The sequence below is a fragment of the Heteronotia binoei genome, chromosome 18 (assembly GCF_032191835.1).
Source record: "Heteronotia binoei isolate CCM8104 ecotype False Entrance Well chromosome 18, APGP_CSIRO_Hbin_v1, whole genome shotgun sequence".
Lineage (NCBI taxonomy): Eukaryota > Metazoa > Chordata > Lepidosauria > Squamata > Gekkonidae > Heteronotia > Heteronotia binoei.
This window is the reverse complement of record NC_083240.1, coordinates 35,896,194-35,916,762: the sequence shown is the minus strand read 5'-3', so window position 1 is coordinate 35,916,762 and position 20,569 is coordinate 35,896,194. Positions and strand designations below refer to the sequence as shown.

Below are 20,569 nucleotides of genomic sequence, written 5' to 3'. Positions count from 1 at the left end.
GGCATCAAGACGTCAGCTATCCCGTAAGTTGATCGAGGACAAGCTGGAGGTTCCACACTAGTACAAAATTGTGCACTACTATATCACTGGCTCTACATACAGCTAGCCATACTCCAAGGTATAATTATGGTTAGACAAATGTTACATATGGGAAGAGGGAAGCTGTCAAGTACTGGAGTCAAACTTGCAATGAGCGAGAGGACTCAGATGGAAATTGTGGCAGTGGAGTAGGAGTGGGCTTCTGATGGGTCAGTATCAGCCAGTGTTGAGGTGCCAGGCATAGTAGTTGCAGCCTGTGTTATGAGTCAGTGACAAAAGTCACTATGCTGATTACAGGGGTGCTGGAGGTGGCAATCAAAGCAGTGGTGACATGTGTAGGTACAGTCACCTTGGTAACCTGCAAACATATGAAACGGACTGGTAAGGCAAATAGAACTGAGAGCTGAGAGGCCAAAGCGGCAGCAGTGACCTGAGTTGGCATGGCTAATGTTGATGAACCAGTAGATGTACTGGTTCATAAAGATTAAGAGGCTGTATCGTCACAGAGTAGACATGGAGGCAGCATGGTGGATGCTGTATGATGCTAATGTTGGTGCTCTGAAGACTACATCTGAGGGTTAGCATCTATAGGTGATCAGTCCAAAAGATGTTGCTCTTGATGTGGAATATATCTGGTATCGGGTGGTGTAATGTAGTGGGAAACATCCCTGTAATACAGAAATGGCGAATAAGAATATAAAGGGTGCTTCTCCTCTGAATATGGAGACTCAGCAGGAAAAGTATACTCCTACCCTTGGAGCATGTGCGGCCCCAGCTTGCATCCATGGGGGAGGAGATTTCCACACCCATTTTATAGCACTAGAAGCTTCCAAAATTGTGCTCTGTGCAAGGGCAAAGTCTATCAGCGGGATGCACATAGACCATGAAGAGATATGTTGCAAATGTGAGTCTGCTGTCTAGTTGCATACTACATTGGGATGTATTTTGTATTCCTGTTAAGTGATTAATCCCCTGAAGATAGTTCATGCTTCACTAACACATCTAATTTAAGTTATCACAGCCATCTTGATTTCCTGGATAATGTTAACAGGCAGTTCAAGACTACACTTCAACAGCCTATCTAAATAATTTTACAGAAACCCTAGGGCAGGGGTGGCCAAACTGTGGCTTGAGAGCCACATGTGACTCTCACACACACATTGTGTGGCTCTTGAAGCTTCCACCGCCCCATTGACTGGCTTGAAGAAGGCATTTTTCTCTTTAAATCACTTCTCCAAGCCAAGCCAGCTGACATCTTGGAGAACACATTTAGAGTTAAAGTTGCTTTCTTTCCACCTCCCTCCCAATCTATTTGCCTGTGTGCCTTTTCTCAAGCATCTGACGTTCATGTCTTGTGGCTCTCGAACATTTGATGTTTATTCTATGTGGCTCATGTGTTAAGCAAGTTTAGGGTTTAACCAGGGTCTTGAGTTACCAGAAGATAGGTTATTACTAACAGGGGGATCCCAAGTATAATGCTGTTTGAGCTGCAAATTCAAGAGCAATTTACAATTAAAACAAATATCTTTAGAAGATAAGCCCCCCAAACAGTCACAGTAGAAAGAGGATAGTCTAATAGGCATCAGAAGTAAGGAAATTGATTGATCTCTCTATGGTTTCATGCTGGTTTTCCAATAAAAGTCAAAGGTAACATACTGTATCTACCAGGAAAGGAAAGACAGATATTTTCTGAAAAGCAAAATCCATGGCAAATATCTTTCAGAAAACAGAACTTGCCAGTCAAAAATTAGCTTTAATGTGTATATTACATTTTAAAACAACACAACAATATTATTAAATCAGTCTAATAAACTATTTGGAATGGGAAAGAAAGCTTCAGAATGGCAACTTATTGAAACATTAAAATATTTTGTTTACTATCTAGAATGTGGAAGGATGCTTGGAAAGACACTGACACCCACACCCACCTGCCCAAATCAAAGCTCTGGAATAAGCCAAACCACATCCTGTGACCAAAAATGCTACATTCTGCAGAAAGAACATATTGAGCAAATTAAAAGAATCATGCTAGTTCTGCTATGTTACATAATCCTGGTGCAGAATTTGCCTTATGTTGCCATGGTATCTCTCTCTCTCTCTCTCTTTTCTAATTTATCCCAGATTTTAAGCCTCTGTGAATGAACAAGGCAAACTCTTACAGTTTCACTCCTTCCTATAAAGCACCACTCAATCCCAGTTAACATTCTCGAGATAAGAAAAAACAACTGGTCTGGCTCCAGGCCAGCTCAACTAAAGTATTTATCGCTCCTCCTACTCTCACGTGGTTGAATGGAGCAATGTCAACATGTGGGGAGAGGATGAGTCTAACACACAAACCCTGCTTTTGTTTCTCGGCTAGTGCGGGAAAAATGGGTCCCTGAAGTCTTAGTGAAGGCTTTCTCCCACCTCTGACCCCACAACTGAAATTTCCAAAAGTAACCCCCATCTGCCTTTATTAGAATACTATATAACTGCCACCACTAACAACAACAAAAATACTTTTCTTGAAGATATACAGAGGATCCTAAGGCCCACAAGCCACAAAATTAGTTCCCATGACCTTGTTTACTTTAACTGCAGCCTGCAGATATCATACAACAAGCTGGTTTTGACATGAAGGAGATTTTCAAAAGCACTGTGTGAGAGATGCAGTATATGAGTCTGTATCTTGTGCAAAGTCAAAAATCACAGTGGGCCTGCCCAAACTGTTGGGCATGTTGCCAAAAGCTGTTTCCTGGCTCTCAGCCATGAAGCCTAGAAGTCAGCACCAAGAGTGCCAGATTCACCCATTCTCAGAAGAGTCCATTCAAAATGGACTGCATAAGGGAACGCGGGCACGTTGTGCTTCACATCAAAAACAGCCACACAATTTACTTGAACTATTTTTGTGGTGGTTGGGCATTGGAGATTACACACACACACAGGCTTTTTTGTAGCAGGAACTCCTTTGCATATTAGGCCACATACCCTGATGTAGCCAATCCTCCTGGAGCTTACAGTAGGCCCTGTACTAAGAGCCCTGTAAACTCTTGGAGGATTGGCTACATCAGGGGTATGTTGCCCAATATGCAAAGGAGTTCCTACTACAAAAAAGGCCCTATACATACACACACACACACAGTCACGTCATTCAGCTTTCCTCAGCAGATATCTTACTTTGGCACAGAGTGAACATTTGGTCCAGAAATCTTAGCAATGTAGCATCTACTTTAACTGGGTCACTAGCTCTCCAGAGTCTTGGGCACAGAAAGGGCTAGCTATGATTGTTTTTTAAACTGGGGATGGCAGAGATTGAATTTGGGAGCTTCTTTTATATTAAACTGGTGCTCTTCCACCACGCTGCAGTCCCTAAAAAGTACATAAGGTCTTGGGTTAAAAAATATGAAAGAACATGCCAACAATGAGATTAAGGGCTGGTTCCCACACATATATGCATTACTGGACTGTTTACAATTTATAGTGAGAACTGATAATGTCAGAATGCTTAAGCTGATATGAAACTCCACACTGCAGTAAAAAGGCTTTGTGATGGCGCTTGTTCTTCATGCACACAAACCACAATAAGTAACTATCAGGTAGACAAACATATATGTGAGAATATATGTGAGAAGCAGCACAGCACATTACCCCATGGGGAAAAATGACTAAAGAATTATACATAAAATAAGATATTGAATGGTCTTTAAAAATCTGCAGATTTCTAGAACATATACACTGTAAGTAGCATGGGGTCATTTTTTTCATACAAGCATAACTGTTTTGAGCCAGCAGCCAAGGAAAGCAATAAAAAGAACAGAAAATATCACATAAGGAAGGCACTATTTTTAAAAAAAATCGAATAACTGAGCAACAAGCAAAGCAACATCTTTCATTAGATGGCATAAGTCTGGAGTGATAAAGAATTCAGCAGACAAAATTATTCTTTTCTCTGTTCTTTTATTTCTATCACTTTCCCCACCTGTCCCCATGACCATATTTATACCTTTTTACAGGGAAGTGGCCAATTTTCAAACACTTGATAAAAGTCATCTGATTGGTATATCTGAAGAAGTACCTATCGTGTCCATGAGATGGGACAGAATGTAGGGATTACAAATGAAAAATTACCTACCATTAATGTATATTTTGTTAAAGCAAGATTTCACAGCATCCAACAAACAGCACTTACAGAACAAAGCCATATTCTGACATTGCTTATTAGCACCATTTGTTTTTACTCTCTGCTTTCTGTCATTTAACTAATTTTGAGGACCTGTCCTCTTATCCCATATCTGCAAAGTTTACTTGGCAGTCTTTGGTGAGGTACCTTGTCAAAAGTGTTTTGAAATCAAGTATATAATGTCTACCAGATCTCTCTTGTCCATATGCTTGCTAACATGCTCAATTAACTGTAAAATGTTGATGAGGCAAGACTTTCCTTTGCTAAAGTGATGTTGAATTTAGCCTCAGCAGGCTTTGTTCCTCTATGTCAAGGGTGTCAAACATGTTTCTTGGGGGCTGAATCAGGCCCCGGAGAGCTCCTATCAGCCCACTGAGCGAATGGCTGTTGTCTGCTTTCTTCTCCCTCTCTCTTGCTTCCTTCTGCATCACAGCTTGCTTTGCCAGGCTTGCTCAAGTGCACAGGAGCTAGAGCAAAACCTCTATTTTCTCCATTGGCTGAGGCTTGCTTTGCCAGACTCTCTCAATCACACAGCAGAGCTACTGAGCCAAACCTCTCTTCCTTCTATTAGCTGAGGATCCTCCCCCTCCTGGTCCCCTGGGGAAAGAAGGAAAGAGCCAGAGCATCCTTTGCCCAGTTCCCAGGATTGCATAGGAGAGCTACAAAGAAAGCACCTTTAAGACCAACAAGTACTACTATGTTAAGCATTTTTTTTTAAATCTTTGTGTTTGTCTATGTCCTTTATAGTTTATATCTCTGCTACCTGCCATTACAGTGTATGACACACATAGCCCAGCCCAACAAGGTCCCATTTATGTCAGATCCGGCCCTCATAACAAATGAGTTTGGCACTTCTACTCTATGTGCTTAACTGGCCTACAATTTCCAGGATCCCCTTTGGATCCCTTTTACAAAATTGATGAAGTATTTTCTACTTCCCTGTCCTCGGTACAGAGTGACAAGTTACATATACTGGTTTGAAGATTCTACAGCTTTAGAGCGATCCTTAAGGACTGCAAGGTATATGCCATCAAGGACAGAGAGTTATTAGCTTTTAATTTGCACAGTAATCCTAGAACTTCAGCTCTAACCCGGTCGATCCAATTCAGTTCTTCAGATACCCTTCCCCCCTCAAAAAAGCAGCTCCAGTGTAGGTACATGCCCCACATTTTCATCGGTGAAAACAGATGCAAAGAATTCATTCAGTTGCCCTGCCATCTTCTTTAAGCAATCCTTCCAATCATTTGTCATCCAAGGGGTGAGCCACTTCGCTGATCTGCTCCCGATATGTTTGATAAAATGCTCCTCAAATTCATTCTCTTTGTTCTTGCCTTATGATTATAAATTATATATAAATATATAAATTTGTTTTGCCAGAACTTGTGTTGCTTTTTGTTCATCATATTTGACTAAATTGTTGGAGTTAAACAAAACTTAGCTGAGCCTGAGTAATTTTGACAACTGACATGCTGACCTTTCTTGCAAATCATCACTAAGACCCCCATATTTAACTAGGATCTTACTTTGCCAAAACAACAGTCAAAAAGATTCCTTTCCTCAACAACACACCTTTTCAATGTGTCCTCTCAATCCTGGTCATCAGTGAGGGTGGGGTAATCTAAGCCAAAATGTTAAGATAGCAATGGCAGAGCCTTGCAAACCAGTCACCCTGCCATACATGCACACACACACGTCTTTGTGTTACAGTGCTTGTAAAACCACACTGGAAGCTTGCCAACTGCACTCACTGCTTTGACAAATTCTACCTTACAAGCTGTGTCACACCTGTCCCCCAGACTTCCACACAGTGATACATCACTTTTATTTGTTTATTGAATATAATTATAAAGTAATAAAGTAATCTGTCACTTTTCTTTATTTTGCCAAAGACAAACATTTCGGCTGCAGCTTTGTGCAGAAACACTGTTGTGTTTTAGACTTGTGAACAGCCAATTGCTCCATCTAGGCAAAGAATCTTTATTAACGTGAATGGAGTGGCTTCTCATTCTTTCTAATACAAAATGTATTCAGACACATTAGTCAGGCGTATATCTACCAGAAACATTATTTTCATAACATAAGAACATAAGAGAAGCCATGTTGGATCAGGCCAATGGCCCATCCAGTCCAACACTCTGTGTCACACAGTGGCCAAAAAAAAACAAACCCAAGTGCCATCAGGAGGTTCACAAGTGGATCTAGAAGCCCTTCCACTTTGCCCCCCCCCCAAGCACCAAGATATATAGGCATGCCTTCCATAGGTAAATAAAAGATATCCCTGTTGCCAGCTACCAACTTGACATCACTGAGGCTAGAAGAAGGGGAGGCAGCAGTCCTCGACTAGGCAGTACCTGGATTCAGATCTGGCCAAGAACCCCCATCCACAGGAAGGTACTGAACAGCATTGTAATTTGTACTGAATTCTGATCATGGTGAGCCACTTTGGGGGCCATTTTTTTGACTGGATGGTGAGATTAAAATATACGAAATACAACTGTAATCCAATGTCCCTGCAAGGCCATGATTATTTCTATATACAAAAAAATGAATAAGCACCCCACTGTCCGTGTTTTTTACTATTCCCCCCCCCCAAAAAAAATGTTGCAGCACACTGATGCTGACTGTTATAGTGAGCTCTCCAGCCTGACCACCCCCCACACCCGTGATCTTTCATGGGCAGGCCCAACCAAGTATACACAGAAAGATTCAGGAAGTCAGAACACAAAAAGCACCAAGAAAGAAGGCCTTGCTCCAATCCAGTGGTTTTCAAGTGTTATGCCTTGGAGGGACCCTTTCCATATGGACTCATGTCCTGTAGGGGATTCTAAGGAGCATAGTTTCCACAGGACACTGACTGGACAAACCAGGCCTGAATACAGATTGTGCCCCAAATACACCCAAGACACTCCTGTAGCTTCAAGAAGCAGAAAGATATCAGCAGCCATCCAAAGGAATTTTGGAAAGGCGGCCAATCTTCCCCTGATGTAATGCCTGAAGAGCGCCTAAGGAAACCCAGGGCTCCTGAGAACTGATGATTACAGTTCTAATGTACCCAAAGAAACCAAATAGTATGCTGGAGCATATGCATGAATGCGTTTTAAGAAGAAATGGGAGTGCCTTCAGATCATACACTGAAAAACCACAACTATGTATGCAATGATTTGATTATTCTTTCCCCTAGACCAGGAAATAACTGGCCTGAAGCAAATGCCAACTCACCTCAGGTCCTTATCAGAGAAGCCATTGGTAAACATGCGGGCTTCACAATACACAACTTTTGGTGCATCTGGCCTGTGTGGAGCCCAACATCCCTCACACAGAATAGTCCATCAGCTTAAAGCTGATTGGCTGTTATCTACTAGCTGTATCTACTTACTTAGAACAGCTGTAGTGCTGATGCAAACAGGGGAAGAGGACTTTCAAGGCAGCCCACCTAGAGATGTAAAATTTCCAGAAATGTTGAAGCTGTGGGGGGGGGGGGGGAGGGAATTATTTTTTCCTGGTTTGGGGAGAGAATATTGAATGTCTTCGGAAAATCTGACATATGCCATGCTAGCTTTCTCATCAACCTTGAACTTATTTTACTACTTCAACAGTATAAAATGCAGCATCTCCAGTTTAGCTTATACAACTGAACTGCTTCATGTATTTGTAGAATTTATAAACAAAATTATGAATATTCTCCATATCAGAGAGGAAAAACAGAGAGGTGCAAACTGCTGCACCCTATGCCACTAGCACATGAAAGTTGAAATTGGAAAACAAATTTCATTATAAAGAAAAGAAGGCATGACTTGGACAGCAGCAGTTTCATTTGCTGACAGGACTAGCAACATTTAGGTAGCAAGTTAAACTTCGTAAAATTTAAAACAATGACATCTTCAACTATGCATTTTTATATGCATTATAGCATATGTATTGTTGACAAAATTAGTCGCATTTAAATGTCCTTGAAAACATGGTATATCTAAAGTAAACACAGGAGTTATTATTACATAAAAATGTTTTTCCTTACTACACGTTTTAAGTAAAACCTTGTCTTAAAAAACATTCCAGTCATTGCAAAACAGGAAACATTTCTCATGAGTTTCCCCAAATGTCCAGTTTTCCTAGGGGGGGGGGGGGGAATGGGAACAGTTCTTGAGGAATATATGCTATTCCCTTCTCACCTTGAACCTGCCGTGTTGCTCTTGTTTCTGGGCCTTCACATCTCTAAGCCCACCCAAGACAAAAAAGTTTAAGAACCTGAACATAACTAACTAAACAATCTGGGTAGAACCAACAGTTCTGAAGTTCAGATGGCCTGGCCACGTTACAGAATTGTTCCGCTTCATTGCCACCCCATTCAACAAACAGGAACAACAAGCTTCAGCTGGCCAGCCACCACACACAAAGCAGGCAAGGACTCAAGAGGCAGAACCATACTCCTCTATCAGAGGTATCAGCCTCATGCTAGAATCCTACTTTATCTATCACATCTTTATTCTGACCTTCCTCCAAGGAGCTCAGGATGGCACTACATACTTCTTTATTTTATCCTCACAGGCACCCTGGGGAATAGGTTTGGCTGAGACAGAGTAACCAGCCCAAAGTCCCCTGGCTCCAGAGAGATTTGTATACAAATCTTCTCATTCCTGATCTGGCCATCCAATCACCGCATCACACTGGCTCTCTTGACAGCACCACAAAGTGTTAAAGGGACATTTCTTGTTTCCAAAAATCCAGAGCTTAGACCAGGGATGGCCAAACTTGCTTAACAAGAGCCACATAGAATAAATGGCAGATGTTTGAGAGCCGCAAGACACGAATGTCAGATGCTTGAGAGAAGGCAGACGGGTGGAGGGAGGGAGAGGTGGAAAGAAAGCAACTTAACTTTAAATGCATTCTCCAAGCCACCAGCTGTCTTGGCTTGGAGAAGTGATTTAAAGAGACAAATGCCTTCTCCAATCCAGCTGACAGGGCAGTGGGAGCTTCAAGAGCCACACGATATGTGTGAATCAGTTTGTCCACCAGTGGCTTAGACACTAGTTCTGGAAACCCTTTGTGAAAAGAATGAGTGTTACCATTAGCAAAAAGAAGCGCTCGCCTCTAGGCAATTTCAGGTCCTTGCAGACAGCATGTGGGAGTGTAAAGACTGCTGCTCAGTGCTCTCTCACAACCTCCCACTTTCACATGCACAGCTTTTAATGCACACATGGAAAGTACGGTTGCCAGCACCAGGTTTGGCAGTTCCTAGAGATTTGGGGAGTGGAGACTGGAGAAGGACCTCAGCAAGTCATAGTACTATATAGTCTACCCTCCAGAGCAGCCATGTTTTAATCTGTAATTCTATATGAAGTGGTTTTGATTGTTTAACATATGATGGAACCCGCCCTGAGCCTGCTTATGGGAATGGTGGGATACAAATCTAATAAAATAAATAAATACATTTTCTCCAAGGGGACTGATCTCTGTTGCTTGGAGATAAGCTGTATTTCCAGGAGATCTCTGGACCCACCTGGAGGTTGGCAACCCTACTAGCAAGCAGTTCACATGCGTTAGTCTTCCCACCACCGTCCTTTAAGTAGCTGTTAGATTCAAGTCAAGCAGCACCTTGGAGCCCAACAAGATTTTCATGGTACAAGCTCTCAAAGGTCAATGCTCCTTTTGATAGACTCGTGTCTGACAAAAGGAGCTTTTGATTCACAAAAGCATACGCCCTGAGCCTCTCGTTGGACTCAAATCTAACTGTACTACCCCAGACCAATGTGGCTACTTTCTGGTGTCCTTGGATGGTGTTGGGCCACCGAGTTGAAATCACTTCTCCCCTAAACCTTCTAGAGCGGATATTAGGGCACAAGAATCAGGAATGATGGCATTGGTAAAGTCCAGGAAAGCAGCCAGTTGAGGCAGAAGCTGGAAAAACAAAGCCACAAGGTGGATGGAGGAATCCAGAGTGCAGTGAGTTGACAGAGAGGCTGGCAAGAGTCAAAACCCACAAAAAAAGCTCAAAGGTACAACGAGGAAGGCACACAGCACACAGGGATAGTAGGCACTGTTAGAAGCTCATACTTTAAATAAATATATATATATATATATATATATATATATATATATATATATATATATATATATATATATATATATATATATTTCCAAAGAGGTAGATATGGTAGTCTACTGCAGCAAAAAAAAAAAAAGTCATGATGCACTTTAAAAACTAACAAGATTTTATCCCATTTTTTAAAGAATAAGAGCACATTTAATCAGCTTCATGCAGAGGGTCCTCAGTTATATTTATCTTCTTAATGACCTTGTATATCTGCCTAGAGAGGACCCAATATATGCAACTTGTCAAAGTGAGATCTAGTCCACAAAAGTTTATCCTAGAACAAAATCTTCTTAGAGTTAAAGGAGTCAAATACTTCATGTTTATTTCAACTCCCTGTTCCACCTTGCTTTGGCTTAGAAATGTCATCATGACTAGGAGGGCCTGCAGTAACAGTCACTACATGAGAAAACTGGTGAAAACTAGCAAATTTTATCAGTTTTTGCGCTATAGTGGCAAAGGCATGAAGTCAGCTCCTAAATCAGAGCAAAGAAGCTTGCTGAATGAGGCCAAAAAGTGATGAAATGCAATGGAAATCTGTAGGAAACTCACCTTTGGCTGGAGAAATTGGTAGGACGGTAGCCAATATTTGTCCACTTTGAATAGTCAGAGACCCAAACTACACACTACATTTTATGCATGATCTCCATGGGGACTTGCAGCCATGTGACACTCATGGCAATCCAATGTAGAAGTGGTAGAGGAGCCATATTCAGATCAAGACTGCAGTGAGGGATAGGGCGGCACTCCTGTCTTTCCCATCACCACATTGTTTTCCAGATGCCGGTGTGGGGGGGGCTTATTTTCTCCAATGCAAAATACTAAATGCTTGCACATACAGCCCCCCATGAGGCAAATAATGCCACCCTGGGCCCAATTTGAGTAAAACAAAACTGTGTAGGGGGAAGGCAGAAGCCCCTTCTCCTCCCACACCACAGTCCTGACCAGAACTGAGCCCCTGAAGCACTTCTAAATCAAGCTACCATGAAGAACTTGCAGCTGGCATCCTGCTGCACATCCTAGTGGAGCCAAGTATTAAATGCAACACGTGGTTTGACCCCGAGACACAGACAATAGAAAGTAAGCAGAGGCCCGGAGGAGAACAAGAGCTGGGGAGGGGGGAAGAGAGAAGGTTGTGAAGCTTACTAGGAAACTACAATCAAGGCAAACTATGTACTGATAAGCTGTTTTTATAAGGGAATGAAGTGTGCAGCTCTGAATCTGCAGGATGCAGCATGTTATAAATTCACTTTTTTATATTTGAAAAGTAGCAATATTAATGACCAACAGTCAAATTATAAAGACTTTGGACACACCTTTTACTAAGGCACTGGCCTAAAAAAAAAAATTATTGTTTTATCCCAGATCTCCCAGCAAACTATCTCTCAACCCTGTGGACCGGACAAGTGAAACAAAATACCTCACTCTGCACACCATGTCTTTAGTGCAACAAAAATATCTGCACAACGTGATAGTTATAAAACCAGGATCAGTGGAAAACCACAGGCAGATTTTAAAAACTGCAAATCTCACTACTTAGGACAGAGGGGAAGGAGATATTAACATAGCTTGCTATGAGGTTAGGTTTGGTTTCTTAAAAATACCTGCAGGCATATAAATTGATAGCCTATACACATCGATATTTTAACACACAAAGGTACACGTCATTGGTTTGCCGGATTATTATTATTTAGATTTTTATATCCCAGTTTTCTCCCCAATGGGGGATCCAAAGCAGCTTACAATACTATTCTCCCCTGTTCCAGTTTATCTTCTCAGTTATCATCCTGTGTGTTAAGGTTAGGCTAATGGTATGTGATTGGCCCAAGGTCACCCAACATACTTCTTTGGCAGAGTGGGGATTCAAACCGGAGTATCCCAGATGCTAGTCTATAACCACTACACCACAAAGGCTTTTTATTGTGTTACCTCAAAGAAAACATCCATATCCTTTTCTATCTTTATGTCCCCCCCCCCTTTCCAAAAAATGGGTATCAGGAGAGAAAATCACAACCTTTTTATAACCTATTGAATTACTTCCTGAATGTTATGTTACACAACATGTGGATCATTTTATTTTTTAAAAATTGCCACCCCCTGCCAAATTTGCCAATTCATCACAGCTTTGAATCGTAAGAAAATTATGCCATGAAGGACCTTGTTTAAGTTTTAAAAACTTAATTATTACAACATTTACAGCACAACACTGAGCCTGCACTACCTGAGGAAACATGAACTTAAGGAAAGCCATTTCATAAAACAAAAGCAGCCTCTTTAAAAAGCTCTAGATCTAGCCATGACCACCCTATCTATCTTATAAGATGAAATAACCAATAAATATTGGACCAAGAAGCAGAGCTATCTCCTCTCAGACTGATACTGGGAATTGTGGGACCTGTCAGGGCTTTTAATTTAAAGACAACAACCAGCTCCTTTTATTGAACTTGGAAACAAACTAGCAACCAGTGCAGAGGTCACAAAGTAAAACATGCCCAGAAGCTGGTCCTAATAAGTGGTTTTCTGCATTTTACACCAGTTTCTGAACTGACTCCAAGGGTAACCCCATCCAAAATATGTCACAACAGTCTTGCCTTAATGTTACTGTTTCATGGCTCAGTGGGGACAGATTTGCTGGGCCCAAGAAGGGGGGGGGCAACTTCCAAACTAGATGTAACTGATTTTAAAAAAAACCCACTTCTTACTACCCCTTCCATCTATTTCGCCAACAAATGAGCTGGGTATAAATTCACCCCCATGCTCTTAATTGAGCCCAATAAAATTATCCTATCAGTGCTGGGGTGAACACTTGATCACAGCAGAAAGGCACTGGCCCTGGACAGAAAACAGTATTTTCTGGAGGCTTAATGAAATGTATAGTTAGATCTCATCAGCATACTGATGACCCCCAACTTCAGAGTTACGGACAATCTCACATAATGGCCAAATATATATTTAAAAATATGGGAGGTAACACAGAACCCTGAGACACTCCACGGGACTAATCCCAGGATGGTTTTCTGAATCCTTTACCACAAACTTTTAAGGAAGGACAGATAAAAATTAGTTAAACCATTTCAGAGCTACTCATTTCAGTAGAATCGAGTGGTCAGGCACATCAAAGGCTACTGGCAGATTTAATAAAAATAATGAAGAGGAACACATGAACAAAGAAATACAACTGATAACATAATAGAAGCTTAAACATCAGGATAATTATCCAGTAATGGCAGAATTTGCAAAGAAATATTAATTTTGGATTATGTGTTTACACATATTGCTTTGTTAAAAAAATAATAATGGGCACAAAAGTAAATAGATGCGCTCTTCTACAGCACAACATTTTGCCTGCTAGAGTTTGGCTTCTACAAACATTTCCCTTCAAAACTGCAAAGGCCTGGGGGTGGGGGGGAAGAGAGATCTGGCAAAAAGCACCCTATAACCTTGTGGACTTCAGTGTGTCTAGTTCCTGGTCCCACCTTTTGAACCACTAAGCTACCAGCACAAGTCATCACTGTCACATGAGAGGAAGAGGGGGAGTCAATGTTATGACCTCAACAGTTCAAGGCCAGGACAGTTCACAGCAAAGCAAGGAAGCTAGATATAGGAAACATAAGCAGAGCACCAGCAGCTATACCCTAATGAGAAACAAACCAAAAGGGAATCCTCTTTCCATCACAGAATGACTCTGCTCTGCCTCTCCTCCTCCAGCGTCCTCTCTCAGATTTCATTAAAGGAGAAGCAGAAGGGATGGCTCCCTTCCTCTCTACACAAGCAAACTAGCAGCAGGTCCTTCCAAAAAACAGCAAAAGGAGAAGCAGCCTTACAGGGATTTCAAAATTTAGCCAGCATGGTTAGAGTGCTGGACCAAGATATGGAAGACCTGGATTCAAATCCATACCCCTAGCTAGATAACCTTTGGCCAGTCATATACCCTGAGACTAACTTTCCTCATAGGACTGTTGTGAGGATATCATGGAAAGTGAGAATAAGGTGGCAAGGGAGTGAAGGATGATCAAATACACTCCTGAAAATGTCCCACAATAAAAATAAGACTTGGATTTAATAACCTCAGACGCTGAAATAACCTCTTGAAGACCGCAAGTCTAATCATGGATTTATCACTTATATTCAAGTAACTATGTAGGACACACTGACTTTTAATTTCACTCCGTTCCTTGTACCACACCCTCCACTGAGATGTCAATGCACATATATGTATTTTTACTCATCAATAACATTTGCAGATAGCTTTCCAAACAGAAGCGAATAAAAAATGAAATGAAATAACATAAAGGAACAAAACCACAGAAGTTCTGACATTTAGATCTCAAGGAATATTCTGATTTCATCTATTGATATGCGTTTTGTCATCAGACACTACTGAAAGGCAACAAGGCAAGTCTTATTAATTGTACTGGTCATCGCTACAGATACACAGAAGTATGATTTTGCACCCCAGGAAAATGAGAGAAGAGGGTGTCTAGATTTGCAACAGTACACTACATGAGAAGAGTTAAATAACACATAGTCATCAAGAAACAACATGCAAGCCCTTGGGGGGCGGGAATGCCAAAATATAAACAAAAAAGCTCAGCAGCAGTTTTTATTATTTTTGTTGTTGTTTTGCAGATTCTCCAGAATGACCAGGCCAAATCAATGACAGACAAGGGAAGCCTTGAAAGCATTGCTTTTCTCACCCCCCCCCCATCTTAGCCCTCTGGCAAAAAGGTGTCAAGGTGCCCATGTTATTTATTCGAGTGAAAGAAAAATCAGTAAGCTTTCATAAGGAAGCCATTACACTTCCTACTACTCCCCCTCCTCTTCAAGTGTAACACAAACATAGAGTGTTGTATACAAGGAAGGAGCCTGGACTTCTGCAGCAATGCAGAGAGCAAGGAGGGGAGCCTGGGGAAATATCTGTGCTCCCCACTTCTTAAAGGGCACAGTTGTCTGCAACAATAAGGACAGTCCTCCATCAACAAGCACCCAGTCTCTGCTAAAACAGGGGATCTCATATCCTGAATTATGCCCATAGGGCCATTTCAGCCAGCAAAAGCCAGCACACTTTCTGCAGGCCCATCCCACAGCCTTTCCCCCCACTGCAGCAGGCCAAGCAAACCCACCTTCTACCCAGCTCCCAGAGCACAACCAAGATCCCTAGGTCATCACTGGGAAAAGAGATCTCTTGCAAGTAACCTTCCCCAAGCAGCCCCATCCAATGACCTACAAAAGAGGCTCCCACAGCCTTCTGTTTCAAGTGGTTACTCTTCCCACCCCCCATCCAGGCCTAGCACAAGTTTCCTTTCTACATATCCCATGGAGATGGGAGGAGGCCCCAAACAGCTCCCTTTTCACGAACAGTGACTAATGCATGTATTAAATAACAATAATAAAGCAAAGCCGGCGAGCCAACATACCCTGTATATTTGCACATCTTTTTCTCGCCTAACCCAGCAGGAGCTTACCATCAGGCACACAGCACTAGGCTAACTATGAGCCCCCTCCCCCTTCCCAAAAATGGCTGGGTGGGGTGCTAGAGCCCCATGACCCATCCATTCTCAGCTCTCTCCTCCTTTGCTTCTCTCACCCGCTGGGTGTGATGTAGTGGTCAGGATGAAAAACAGGGCAACCGAACCTACCTCGCAGGACTCTTGTGAGGATAAAGAGAGGGAGGTGAGCTCCTGGAGGAACGGGGGCTCAGGGCTAGAGCATCTGCTTGGTAAGCAGAAGGTCCCAGGTTCAATCCCCCGCATCTCCAACTAAAAAGGGTCCATGCAAAGACCAAGCTGGGGTCTGATTCCGTAGAAGGCAGCTTCATATGTGGGAGGGACGGTAGCTCAGTGGTAGAGCATCTGCTTGGTAAGCAGAAGGTCCCAGGTTCAATCCCCCGCATCTCCAACTAAAAAGGGTCCATGCAAAGACCAAGGTGGGGTCTGATTCCGTAGAAGGCAGCTTCATATGAGGGAGGGACGGTAGCTCAGTGGTAGAGCATCTGCTTGGTAAGCAGAAGGTCCCAAGTTCAACCCCCCGCATCTCCAACTAAAAAGGGTCCATGCAAAGACCAAGGTGGGGTCTGATTCCGTAGAAGGCAGCTTCATACGTGGGAGACGGTAGCTCAGTGGTAGAGCATCTGCTTGGTAAGCAGAAGCTCCCAGGTTCAATCCCTGGCATCTCCAACTCAAAAAAAAAAAAAAAAGGCAAATAGGCGAGAAAGCCCTCAGCTTGAGACCCTGGAGAGCCGCTGCCAGTCTGAGTAGACAATACTGACTTGGACGGACCGAGGGGGGGTCTGATTCAGTAGCAGGCAGCGTCCTGTGTTCGTGTATTCACCGGCTGGAGGAAGGGCGCGAGATCCACGGAGCAGGGCGAGCCAACACGGGTCCGATGCCTCCTTCCAGCCGTGGCACAGGGCGAGGCGAGCCAGCCCGTGGCCCTCTCGGGCGGCCAGTCTCAATCCCCCTCCCCGCCATGGCGCTGCCCGCTCCGGCCTTCCCCGCCCCCTGAGTAACGAAGGACCCTCCCGACCCCCCCCCCCCGAGGGGTCTCCTCCCTTTCGGCCCCCTCCCCTCCCCTCCTCCCCCGGTCCCGTCAACCGAGGCCTTCCCGGCCCCGCCCCGCGCGCGATCTCGCCCGCCCCCTCCTCCACTCACACTCCTGGTGCTCGGCGCTGTCGTCGCGGATCAAGGCCGCCTCCCCCCCGCCCAACCGCCGCCAGGGCCCCAGGCCCGGCCCGCTGAGCGAGATCCCGGTCCGGCCGGGAGGGGCCGGGCGGAGGCGGCGGGGGGGGTGGGGGCCGGAGGCCTCTCTCGCTCGCTCTCTCTCGTCCCTCAGCGGCAAAGACGGCGGCGCCCCCCTTCGCCGTCCCTTTCCTCTTCTTCTTCTTCCCGCGTCCCTTCGCTCCGCTCGTCCGCCTGCCCGCTTCCCCTCAGTCGCCGCCGCTCCGGGCCCGGCAGCTCCGCCTGCGCCTCCCCCTCAGCCGCCACCGCCTTCGCTGGCCCTTCCTCCTCGGCCTCGGCAGCCCACCGGGCCTCTCGCGAGACTTGGACGCCGCCGCCGCCGCGGCTGGCTGCTGGGCTGGGGCTCGCCTCGCCTCCCCAGCGCCGCCGGAGAGCCTGGCAAGGCAAGCGGGTCGCCTGACAGGAGGACTGGGAGAGGCGGCAACCGTCGCCGCTCGCGCGGGAGGAGGAGGAGGGGGGGGCGCCGTTGGCGGGAAAACGGGGGGCCGGGTTGGGGGGGGGGGGTCGGGGTCGCGCTTTCTTTGGAGGGGGGAGAGGAGGCGGCCCAGCCCTCAGGCAGACGGGGCAGGTGGCGGGATAGAAAGGCGGGTTTTAGGCCCGGAATAAAGCCGGGGTGTGTCGGGGGTGATGACGGGGAACATTAAGTGGGGGGCTCATGAGTGGGGAGAGTTTCCAGGGAGAGAGGCAGACATTGAGGGCCCAGGATTAGCATCTGGAGCAGAGGTCCATCATTGGAAATCTCTGTCTGGGGCAAGTGATGCTCTGGATTCTTGGTGCTTGGAGGGGGGGGGCAACAGTAGGAGGGCTTCTAGTGTCCTGGCCCCACTGGTGGACCTCCTGATGTCACTTGGGTTTTTTGGCCAACGTGTGACACAGAGTGTTGGCCTGGATGGGCCATTGGCCTAATCCAACATGGCTTCTCTTATGTTCTTTTGAATGGGGCAGTGATGCGCTGTATTCTTGGTGCTTGGAGGGGGGGCAACAGTAGGAGGGCTTCTAGTGCCCTGGCCCCACTGGTGGATCTCCTGATGGCACCTGGATTTTTTGGCCACCGTGTGACACAGAGTGTTGGACTGGATGGGCCATTGGCCTAATCCAACATGGCTTCTCTTACGTTCTTTTGAATGGGGCAGTGATGCTCTGTATTCTTGGTGCTTGGGGGGGGGCAACAGTAGGAGGGCTTCTAGTGTCCTCGCCCCACTGGTGGACCTCCTGATGTCACTTGGTTTTTTTGGCCAACGTGTGACACAGAGTGTTGGATTGGATGGGCCACTGGCCTAATCCAACATGGCTTCTCTTATGTTCTTTTGAATGGGGCAGTGATACTCTGTATTCTTGGTGCTTGGGGGGGGGCAACAGTAGGAGGGCTTCTAGTGTCCTGGCCCCACTGGTGGATCTCCTGATGGCACCTGGTTTTTTTTGGCCAACGTGTGACACAGAGTGTTGGACCGGATGGGCCATTGGCCTGATCCAACATGGCTTCTCTTATGTTCTTATGTACCTGGAGGGCAAGTGCAGAAGGGAGGGGGAGAGGGAACGGGGAGGGGGCTGGCTGGTGCTGCACAGAGGAGAAGGAAAGAAGCAGGAGAGGTTTTTCTATCCCAAGCAAGGTTGAATGAAGGACACAAATTGAGGGGGGCAGCGGGACAGCGTCTGTTTGGCATTCAGAAGGTCCCCAGGTTCAGTCCCCAGTATCTCCACTTAAAAGAGTCATGTAGGAAATTATGTGAAAGGCCTCTGCCCAAGACCTTGAAGAGCCGCTGCCAGTCTGAGTAGACAATACTGACTTTGATGGACCGATAGTCTGATTCAGCATAAGGTACCTTTAGGGCTTTTTTTGTAGAAAAAGCCCAGCAGGAACTTATTCGCGTATTAGGCCACACCCCTCATGCCAAGCCAGTCAGAACTGCTCAAAAAAAGTACTGGGTATCTTCATGTGTCCGTGGGGGTGGGAGTGGCACAGAGGGGCAGGGGAGGAATCTGGGTAGGAGTGGGCAGAGGAGAGAAGAGATTACCGAAAGGAATGCCTGGCAGTGAGGCTACAGTGTTATGGTTTATATTTAGTCTGTGTTTTAAATACAAAGTAGTCTCCTTGTGATGTTTTTGAGATTTGAGTTTTATGCTTTGCTTTTGGTTTTTATCTGCACATCTGTATTTTAGAGAAACAGCGGGAGGGGGAGGTAATGTCCAGTTACACTGTGCAGAAAAAATAATCGAGACTCTTGTAACACTTTAAACAGACATTTTATTCCAGTAGAAGATTTTGTAAACTACAGCTCACTTTTTCAAGCATAGTCAATGAATCCTCTCTATGCAAACATCTTATGCAGGAGAATGAGGAAATACAACCTGGCAGCGTCATAACTAGCTTGGTGTCAGCAGTGAATAATTTCTGCAATTTTTTTCAGTTAGGTTGGATTTTTTGTCATTGCATTCTTCCCTGTACTGCTTGTATTGCATGACCCTTTGACCCCACTGTTTGTTTGCTCATCCTCCAGCATAAAATGTCTGCCTAGTGCGTATTCACTCATTGCATCTGAAGAAACTGTCTCTAGTCCACAAAAGCTTAGACTGGAATAAAATTTTGTTAGTCTTTAGTTTGGTTTACATGGTGACTACAGATGGAGAGAGGCCAGAAGAAAAAAAACCCCACTCTTTTATGTTTTCTTTCCTCCCAGAAGTTCTTTCATTGGAAAACTTGGGAGATTTGAGAGAGCACTGAAAAGAACTGCAATATTTTCTCCTTGGTATAAGTAATAGGTATTTAAGACAAGGTTTCGCTCATTTGAAATATATGGCCATGCAATTTTTATATAAAACAATCTATAGTATTAGAAAATTGAATTCCTATGAATACTGCAGACATACTTAATGCTCAGACCCAAGATTTGCCATCTTCATGAAATAAGCATACATGGTCTTTATTCTATTGGATTGCTGCTTTCCTTCTGCTGACCTTTGAAACTTAGACTGCCTGCTAAGGTAGTCTAAGGTACAGCATTTCTCAGATATTCCATTCCTAAAGTTGCACTGTTTCATATAATTGGCAGGAGTAGAGGAATGCCATTGGCAGTACAATATTAGACAAACTTGGCAGTTTAAGATCTGCCTCACAACAAGCCATGCTCCCGGTGCCCCTGCATTCAGAGGTAAGGCAAATGGCAGGGCTTTTTGGTAGTGGCACCTTGCTTTTGGAATGCGCTTCCTGTCAAGGCTCACCTGGTACCTATGTTGCTGTCTCTGAGGCACCAGGCCAAAATATTTCTATTTACCCAGGGTTATAATTAAAGGGCTGACCTTTTAACACCATTTAAGTATGCTTGAAGTCTGAAAACTTTATTTTCTAAATAAATAAAATGTTTTTGTTCTTTTACTGTTCTTCTGAAATTTAAACAGTTAAGAGAATTGCCAGCTATAGTGTTTACATTTTTACAAGTATGCCAATAGAAATAATTTTCACACAGCGCTTTGAATTTGTTTGAATGTAACAATTAAACCACAGCTGATTTCCCCCAGGCAAATATTTCAGTTCAAGTATTTGTTGGT

The 20,569-nt window shown here is 44.4% G+C and overlaps 1 protein-coding gene across 1 annotated transcript in view; it reads right to left on the bottom strand.

Annotated features, from left to right (window-relative positions):
* The window catches only part of TAOK1 (TAO kinase 1), an 80,579-nt gene extending 63,489 nt beyond the window's left edge, over nucleotides 1–17,090 (bottom strand). The window contains exon 1 of the mRNA XM_060258728.1: nucleotides 16,937–17,090. The gene's annotated coding sequence lies outside the window, so the exon portion shown is untranslated. The remainder of the gene's footprint in view (nucleotides 1–16,936) is intronic.
* Between the last annotated feature and the right edge of the window lie 3,479 nt (nucleotides 17,091–20,569).